We start from the raw sequence: 10171 nt of genomic DNA on the forward strand, positions 1-10171 counted from the left end.
GCATTTCATTGGATGATGTTTACCATATGCTGTACATACGACTAATAAAACTTGAAATGTAATAACCTTCACAATTTAAAATAATCCAATAGAATAAATGTAATCCAAAAACCTCATGACATCATAATGATTGAGTGAATGTTGACAGAAGACCAACCTGTGTGGCTGATGTATTGACCAGGTTTACAGCTGCTGTGTCTCTGGGCTGCTCTACCACCATCCTTAGTTGAGTGTCTACAGCAGTAAAAAGCTATTCGGTGGGGCAAGTGGGGACAGGTTCATACATCCCCATGTGCTAACAGAATGTGGAGTCCCTGACTGTGATGGGGGCTTGAATCTGGGGAGAGAAGTAACTTGGAATTTATCAATAATTTACTTACATTCTGGACAATGTTTTGCAGTACAATAGTTTGTCATATATTCTTGGATCATATCATTCGTCTTAACACTGATGACTTCATGAAGTAATATACCACACACATTTACTTATAAATATGTTTGAAATTCTTTTAACTCATAAAAACTATTCCGTACACATATTTTGAACATCTTGAAGGTTTGCCTTACCGTTTCCAGTTCCCACAGACAGCATTGGTATATCCTGATCTGGGGATGTCTATCAGATAGAATCAGTCATTAGTCAAACACATTGGGCCAGTTTCCCGGACAGAGATTAAGCCCAGTCCTGGACAAAGAAGCACATTCAATGGAGATTCTCCATTTAAAGTGATTTTTAGTCCAAGGATAGGCTTAGTCTATGTCCGGGAAACTGGCCCATTAAATTACTATTTTACAGCCAGAAAATATTATTTAGTAATACAATGTGATGAAATATATTCATTGATTTCCAAACATACCTGTGTAGGTGTTTGAGGGTCTATGAAAAAGACAGATGTTCAATATTGTAATAAACATACCATGACGTTAACAAACAGTAGTAATCTACACCAGACCTGGGTTCAAATACTATTTAGGGCATATCAGTTACTTTCAAGGACATTTGGAAATCCTTTTTTTTTTTTTTTTTTACAAGTAGTTGAATATTGGAATGTATTTGGAAATACACATTAAAAGTATTGGCATGTATTTTTAAATACTCAAATACACAGTATTTATACAAATATTTAAATACTCTCTTGCAATTGAACCAGGTCTGTTTGGTATTTGAAATAATGATTTGGAAATAAATATTAGAAAATACTTTTAAATAGTAGGCTATTTATAGGAAAGTATTTGAACATATTTTCAAATAGTTCCAATAGAAGTAGTTGATCCGGGCCACACTATTTGAAAATATTTAAATACACAGAAACATTTGATTAAAAAAAAAAATCATCAAATACACATGTATTTCAACCCAGGTCTGATCAACACTATATGAGAAGTAGAAAACGTAGCATTCACAAGGTATACTGAATATCACAGGCAACAATGAATGGCACTATCTGCAATATTAAAGCTGATCTACCCCCTTTAAAATAAAATAAAATCTCAATAAAAAACAACTGCAGCTATAAAGCCTGACACAAACAAAAATGTCACAACACCACCAACTATGTGTAGCTCAGTTGGTAGAGCATGGTGCTTGCAACGCCAGGGTTGTGGGTTTGTTTCCCACGGGGGGCCAGTATGAAAACAAAATTAATCAAAAAATATGTATGCACTCACTAACTGTAAAGTCGCTCTGGATAAGAGTGTCTGCTAAATGACTAAAATGTAATGTAAAATGTATGATTGTAGCTGTGGTAAGGGAAGTTCCAGTCACGACTTCTTCCGAAGCTGCCTCCTCTCCTTGTTCGGGCAGGCTTCGGCGTTCCTCATCTCATCATTTGTTTTGTCTTGTTTATTACACACACCTGGTTCATATCCCCCTCATCAGTACCTGTATAAGTGTTCCCTCTGCCCCCTTGTCTTTGTGTGTGATTGTTTATTGTGATGGTTATTATAGATCAGTGGAGCTCTTTTGTATTTTGTATCGCCGGGATATTCATCCATGTGCCTTGTTGTTTTTCAGTGTGCCGTATTTCCGCACTGGAGTGTTTTACGCATCGCTGCGTACCGCTGTGTTACGGAATAAACCATTTATTCTGTGATTTACCCTCCTGCGCCTGACTCCTTCTAAATCACGCATCACAGAATCACACACACACCATGGAGTCAGCAGGAGAAGGGAACATGCCTGGAGTCTGGACCAGCTGAGTGACCGGATCCAGCCACCCACACCCCAGCACCCAGAGGGATTCACCTATCCCGACCGAGGGAGTATGAAGGGACAGCTGCCCGCTGCCAAGGATTCCTCCTGCAGCTGGACCTCTACTTCTCTACCATCAGCCCGGCTCCATCGGAGCGGGAGAAGGTGTCCGCCCTCGTCTCCTCCCTCTCGGAGAAAGCCCTGGAGTGGGACAACGCGGTCTGGAGTGAAGGAGGAGATGCGTTGGACCAATACAGGGAGTTCGCTCGCATCTTTCGGGCAGTCTTCGATCACCTGCCCGAAGGAAGAGACACAGGCGAGTGGCTGGTCCAACTGAGGCAGGGGACAAGGACCGCGCAGGACTTTACCCTGGAGTTTCGAACTCTAGCGGCTGGGTCCGGGTGGAACGAGCGGGCCCTCATCAACCGCTTCCGGTGCAGCCTGCGAGAGGACGTCCGAAGGGAGCTAGCCTGCCGGGACACCAGGTTGACTTTCAACCAGCTGGTGGACATGGCCATCCGGTTAGACAACCTGCTAGCTTCAAGAGGATGTTCTGGAAGTGGCCTGAACGTTTCACCCCCCTTCAACCCGGATTCCGTTATGATGGAGCTGGGTGGTGCAGCGATCCAGGAGAACGGAGGACGACAGCTCCAGAGACCTGTCCGTGTGGTGCCAGGATAACAACCTCTCCCTCAACGTGACCAAGACAAAGGAGATGATTGTGGACTACAGGGGAAAAAAAGAGGACTGAGCACGCCCCCATTATCATCGACGGGGCTGTAGTGGAACAGGTTGAGAGCTTCAAGTTCCTTGGTGTCCACATCAACAAACTATCATGGTCCAAACACACCAAGACAGTTGTGAAGAGGGCTTGACAAAGCCTATTCCCACCCAGGAGACTGAAAGGATTTGGCTTGGGTCTTCAGATCCTCAAAAAATTGTACAGCTGCACCGTCGAGAGCATCCTGACTGGTTGCATCACTGCCTGGTATGGCAACTGCTCGGCTTACGACAGCAAGGCACTACAGAGGGTAGCGCGTACGGCCCAGTACATCACTGGGGCCAAGCTTCCTGCCATCCAGGACCTCTATACCAGGCGGTGTCAGAGGAAGGCCCTCAAAATTGTCAAAGACTCCAGCCACCCTAGTCATAGACTGTTCTCTCTTCTACCGCACGGCAAGCGGTACCGGAGTGCCAAGTCTAGGTCCAAAAGACTTCTCAACAGCTTCTACCCCCAAGCCATAAGACTCCTGAACAGCTAATTATGGCTACCCAGACTATTTGCACTGCCCCCCACCCCCACCCCCCACCCCATCTTTTTACGCTGCTGCTACTCTGTTAATTATTTATGCATAGTCACTTTAACTCTACCCACATGTACATATTACTTCAACTACCTCAACTAGCCGGTGCCCCCGCACATTGACTCTGCACCGGTACCCCCCTGTATATATAGTCTCCCTACTGTTATTTTATTTGACTTCTGCTCTTTTTTTCTCAACACTTTTTTGTTGTTGTTTTACTTTACTTTTTTTATTAAAAATAAATGCACTGTTGGTTAAGGGCTGTAAGTAAGCATTTCACTGTAATGTCTGCACCTGTTGTATTAGACGCATGTGGCCAATACATTACATTTACATTTACACCATGGTCTTGTAACGGATGCGAGCTTCAACTGGAAGCCAGTGGAGTGTGCGGAGGAGGGGGGTGACGTGAGAGAACTTGGGAAGGTTGAACACCAGACGGGCTGCGGCATTCTGGATGAGTTGTAGGGGTGAACCTCGGCAAGACGGAGCTGCTCTTCCTCCCGGGGAAGGAATGCCCGTTCCATGATCTCGCCATCACGGTTGACAACTCTGTTGTATCCTCCTCCCAGAGTGCAAAGAGCCTTGGCGTGACCCTGGACAACACCCTGTCGTTCTCCGCTAACATTAAGGCGGTGACCAGCTCCTGTAGGTTCATGCTCTACAACATTTGCAGAGTACGACCCTGCCTTACACAGGAAACGGCACAGGTCCTAATCCAGGCACTTGTCATCTCCCGTCTGGATTATTGCAACTCGCTGTTGGCTGGGCTCCCTGCCTGTGCCATTAAACCCCTACAACTCATCCAGAACGCCGCAGCCAGTCTGGTGTTCAACCTTCCCAAGTTCTCTCACGTCACCCCGCTCCTCCGCACACTCCACTGGCTTCAGTTGAAGCTCGCATCTGCTACAAGACCATGGTGCTTGCCTACGGAGCTGTGAGGGGAACGGCACCTCCGTACCTTCAGGCTCTGATCAGTCCCTACACCCAAACTTGGGCATTGCGTTCATCCACCTCTGGCCTGCTGGCCCCCCTACCTCTGTGGAAGCACAGTTCCCGCTCAGCCCAGTCAAAACTGTTCGCTGCTCTGGCACCCCAATGGTGGAACAAGCTCCCTCACGACGCCAGGACAGCGGAGTCACTCACCACCTTCCGGAGAAACTTGAAACCCCACCTCTTTAAGGAATACCTGGGATAGGATAAAGTAATCCTTCTACCCCCCCTTACTCCACCCCCAAAACAAAAAAACAAACATTATATAGTGGTTGTCCCACTGCCTATCATAAGGTGAATGCACCTATTTGTAAGTCGCTCTGGATAAGAGCGTCTGCTAAATGACGAAAAATGTAAATGTAAAAGGTCTACATCGATGACATTCTGGTGTATTCCGCAACGCGCCCCGAGCATGTGTCCCTGGTTCGCAGAGTGCTGGGCCGACTGTTGGAACATGACCTTTATGCCAAGGCAGAAAAGTGTCTGTTTTTCCAACAGTCCGTCTCCTTCCTCGGATACCACATTACCACCTCAGGTGTGGAGATGGAGGGAGACCGCATTTCAGCCGTAAGTAATTGGCCGACTCCCACCACGGTAAAGGAGGTGCAGCACTTTATTGGCTTTGCCAACTACTATCAGAGGTTTATCCGGGGCTTTGGCAAGGTCACAGCTCCCATCACCTCTCTGTTGAAGGGTGGGCCATCCCGGCTCCGCTGGTCTGCTGAGGCTGACAGGGCATTCAGTAACCTGAAGGTTCTGTTCACCTCAGCCCCGGTACTGGCCCATCCCGATCCATCACTACCGTTCGTAGTGGAGGTGGATGCGTCCGAGGTAGGGATAGGCGCTGTCCTATCTCAACGCTAGGGCACGCCACCCAAGCTCCGCCCCTGTGCCTTCTTCTCCAAGAAGCTCAGCCCGGCGGAGCAGAACTACAACATTGGTGATCGGGAGCTGTTGGCTGTTGTCAGAGCCCTGACCATGTGGAGGCACTGGCTCGAGGGGGCGAAACACCCTTTCCTCGTCTGGACTGACCACCGTAACCTGGAGGAGGCAGAACCCTCGCCAGGCCAGGTAGGCCCTGTTCTGCACCTGGTTTGAATTTACACTGTCCTACATACCGGGTACAAAGAATGTGAAGGCAGACGCAATGTCACGGCTGTACGACACAGAGGAGACGCCCATAGACAACACGCCCATACTCCCGGCCTCCTGCATTGTGGCGCCGGTAGTGTGGGCGGTGGGCGCGGACATAGAGCGGGCGTTACGCACAGAGCCATCTCCACCTCAGTGCCCAGCTGGGCTGTGGCACGTGGCGTCTCTTGTCCGTGACCGTCTGATCTATTGGGCACACATGTCCCCCTCCTCTGGTCACTCTGCCTGACTGGAAAGTACTGGTGGCCTACCTTGGCTAAGGACGTGAGGGTGTATGTCTCCTCCTGCTCAGTGTGCACCCAGAGTAAGGAACATAGGCACCTCCCAGCGGGTAAGTTACATCTCTTACCAGTTCCACAATGGCCATGGTCCCACTTGTGTATTGCCTTCAGTACCTCGTGGAGTGGGAGGGGTATGGTCCAGAGGAGCGGTGCTGGGTCCCGGTTTGGGATATCCTCGATCCCTCCCTGTTGCGGGATTTCCACCGTCGCCATCCGGCTCGCCCTGCTCCGCGTCTACCTGGCCGTCCCCGAGGCCGGTGTCGGTGCGCTGCTGGAGCTGCGCGTCAAGGGGGGGGTACTGTCACGACTTCCTCCGAAGCTGCCTCCTCTCCTTGTTCGGGCAGGCTTCGGCGTTCGTCGTCACCGGCCTTCTAGCCACTGCTGCTCCTCATCTCATCATTCCATTTGTTTTGTCTTGTTTATTACACACACCTGCTTCATATCCCCTCATCAGTACCTGTATAAGTGTTCCCTCTTCCCCCTTGTCTTTGTGTGTGATTGTTTATTGTGGTGGTTATTATAGCTCAGTGGAGCTCTTTTGTATTTTGTATCGCTGGGATATTCATCCATGTGCCTTGTTGTTTTCCAGTGCGCCGTATTTCCGCACTGGAGTGTTTTACGCATTGATGCTTACCGCTGTGTTACGGAATAAACCACTTATTCTGTGATTTTCCCTTCTGCGCCTGACTCCTTCTAAATCACACATCACAGTTCCTCTGCATTTTGAATCTGACCAAGGAGTTCCTGGATTCATTTTCTCAAGTCCCAAGGATTCACATCTATGCTAAAGACATAAATACAGGTATGTTTTCTTAAAGGTCCATTGCAGCTGTTTTTATCTCAATATCAAATATATTCTAGGTAATAACTAAGTACCTTACTGTGATTGTTTTCAATTAAAATTGTAAAAAAATAGAAAGAGCAATTTTGCTAAGACTGTCTGGGAGTGGTTTCAGTGGGTATTGGAAAACTCAGAATTAGCTGTTCTTGGAAGAAAGATTTGGGAACTCTCTTTCCTATTGGACTATTGACTAATTTATCATGGAAGGCCAAAACCTCCTCCCACCAAAACAGACTGAAATGTCAGGTGGTCTTTTCAAACAGCACTTACACTAACAGAGAATTATCATAATTGTAACAATTTCACATTATTATTCCAACCTCATACTTCGGAAATATATATACAACACAGGAAAATCATATTTTTGACTGCACTGGGCCTTTAAGTTTCAATTTGAGGATAATAATGATTGTATCTGTATATCTTCAGGGGAATAACCATTTAAACTAAGTAATAATTTCCACACTTACTCTGTGTGTGGTTGACAAGATGTTAATGATCCATATGAATACGTTTTACAAGGGCAGTCAGCACACACAGTATCTGTAGATGTTGTTCCTGCACAAATACATGTTGAAACGTTAATGAAAAATTCCATTAGGTTTTTTCCCCCACTTCTTTAATTCCATTAACTGTTAGTGATTATTCAAACTAAAGTTAACAACTTGACTCAATTGAATTATGACAACACAATTAGTATAATGAGTGAGACAGAAGACCAACCTGTGTGGCTGATGTATTGACCAGGTTTACAGCTGCTGTGTCTCTGGGCTGCTCTACAACCATCCTTAGTTGGGTCTAGACAGTAGAACCCCTCCAGTGTCCCACAGACAGTGTTTGATGAAGGTGTACATGGCTGCTTTACCTTCAAACCCAAACCTTTGGAGAATAAATGGCATGTATTATATGATGCAGATACAACTGACATATTCTCGTAGCATAATAGCAGAGACTAACATATCAGTGTCTGTGTCAGGATTTCAGTGCAGACCACAGGAGGTGGGTGCCACCTTAATTGGGGAGAACAGGCTCGTGGTAATGACTGGAGCAAAATCAGTGGAATGGTATCAAATACATCCAACACATGGTTTCCAGGTGTTTGATGCCATTCCATTTGCTCCATTCCGGCCATTATTACGAGCAGTCCTCCCCTCAATAGCCTCCACGGGTGCAGACACAAAGTACCATTCTAACCTGGATCACAATTGGTACACACTTTGAATTTTATGAGACCATTGGGCTCATCAAGGAATGTAGAATCAACACAGGGCACACGGCTGGTGCTGGTGAATTCAGTACAATGCTTATAAACACGATTTCCTGCAGAAGAGAGAATCACAATGTCATGTTATTCTGTTAGTGTTGATAATGTCTGGTGATTCATATGATGTAAAGAGACAGTCCTAACCTGGTGAACACATGGGACAACATTCATCCCCTATTCTGTAGTCATCTCTACCACATGCAATTCAGGATCCAATGCTTTCGAGCACCATAATAGGTCTCTGGAAGAAGAGAAAATCTAAACTGATGGTGTGTATTCATCAAACTTACAGAAGTAGTTAACATAATTCTAACCCAAATATTCACATTTCAAATATAATACTTGTAATTATGTGGGACCATCTTAAACAGGCTTTTGTGAGTGTGGTGGCGCCCCCTGGTGTGTTTTTATTTTGTCTTTAAAGGTGTGACACCAGACCCAAGATCTCATAGGTTACTTGCAAATTCAGTCAATAAATGTGAAAATGTGCTTCTCTCCACCATGTTTTTTCTACAAGGTTTCAGTAAAATGGACAGAACTAGTAGGCTAATAATAACTCAGATTTATATTTCATAGAGGAAATACAGTATTTACATTGATCATTTGTTTTTGAAGAAATCTAAAGTATTCATAAAAATTACAGAGCTAGTTCTAACCAAAGTATTCAGATTTCAAATATAATGATTGTAAATAAGTAGGACGGTTTTAAACAGGCTTTTGTGAGTGTGGTGGCGCCCCCTGGTGTAAATGAATTGAGAGTACTGTGTGGTGTCAGACATTTTCGTTGCATGAAACATGCCAAGCCACAAAATGTGCAAATCAGAAATGTTTCACTTACAGTCCATATCAAGCTTTCAAACTGTGCCATGGTTCCTCAATCATCACCAACTCACTGGAAGACCCACACACTGGATTTGTCATTAGGAGTTTTGAAGAATCGAGATGAACTGACCTGTAGACTTCATGTATTTTAGTACATGTACTGTATAGTAAGAATAGCTCAATTATATTCTGCACAAATATTGCTTGTACTGCCCTGATATATATACAGTGGGGAGAACAAGTATTTGATACACTGCCGATTTTGCAGGTTTTCCTACTTACAAAGCATGTAGAGGTCTGTAATTTTTATCATAGGTACACTTCAACTGTGAGAGACAGAATCTAAAACAAAAATCCAGAAAATCACATTGTATGATTAAGTAATTAATTTGCATTTTATTGCATAACATAAGTATTTGATCACCTACCAACCAGTAAGAATTCTGGCTCTCACAGACCTGTTAGTTTTTCTTTAAGAAGCCCTCCTGTTCTCCACTCATTACCTGTATTAACTGCACCTGTTTGAACTCGTTACCTGTATAAAAGACACCTGTCCACACACTCAATCAAACAGACTCCAACCTCTCCACAATGGCCAAGACCAGAGAGCTGTGTAAGGACATCAGGGATAAAATTGTAGACCTGCACAAGGCTGGGATGGGCTACAGGACAATAGGCAAGCAGCTTGGTGAGAAGGCAACAACTGTTGGCGCAATTATTAGAAAATGGAAGAAGTTCAAGATGACGGTCAATCAAAATCGGTCTGGGGCTCCATGCAATATCTCACCTCATGGGATATCAATGATCATGAGGAAGGTGTGGGATCAGCCCAGAACTACACGGCAGGACCTGGTCAATGACCTGAAGAGAGCTGGGACCACAGTCTCAAAGAAAACCATTAGTAACACACTACGCCGTCAAGGATTAAAATCCTGCAGCGCACGCAAGGTCCCCCTGCTCAAGCCAGCGCATGTCCAGGCCCGTCTGAAGTTTGCCAATGACCATCTGGATGATCCAGAGGAGGAATGGGAGAAGGTCATGTGGTCTGATGAGACAAAAATAGAGCTTTTTGGTCTAAACTCCACTCGCCGTGTTTGGAGGAAGAAGAAGGATGAGTACAACCCCAAGAACACCATCCCAAACGTGAAGCATGGAGGTGGAAACATCATTCTTTGGGGATGCTTTTCTGCAAAGGGGACAGGACAACTGCACCGTATTGAGGGGAGGATGGATGGGTCTTGGATGGGTCTTCCAGCATGACAACGACCCGAAACACACAGCCAGGGCAACTAAGGAGTGGCTCCGTAAGAAGCATCTCAAGGT

At 45.6% G+C, this 10171-nt stretch overlaps 1 pseudogene across 1 annotated transcript; it reads right to left on the minus strand.

Moving 5' to 3' along the window:
• Positions 1 to 5638: 5638 nt before the first annotated feature.
• Positions 5639 to 8894, minus strand: LOC311148177 (tumor necrosis factor receptor superfamily member 14-like; annotated as a pseudogene). Its single transcript has 7 exons — positions 8865 to 8894; positions 8171 to 8267; positions 7957 to 8082; positions 7486 to 7641; positions 7233 to 7320; positions 6631 to 6700; positions 5639 to 5644 (listed from the first exon to the last, which is right to left on the minus strand). The product of its transcript is annotated as a tumor necrosis factor receptor superfamily member 14-like (transcript).
• Positions 8895 to 10171: the final 1277 nt, after the last annotated feature.

Source organism: Coregonus lavaretus (genome assembly GCF_964263955.1).
Source record: "Coregonus lavaretus genome assembly, chromosome: 20".
Lineage (NCBI taxonomy): Eukaryota > Metazoa > Chordata > Actinopteri > Salmoniformes > Salmonidae > Coregonus > Coregonus lavaretus.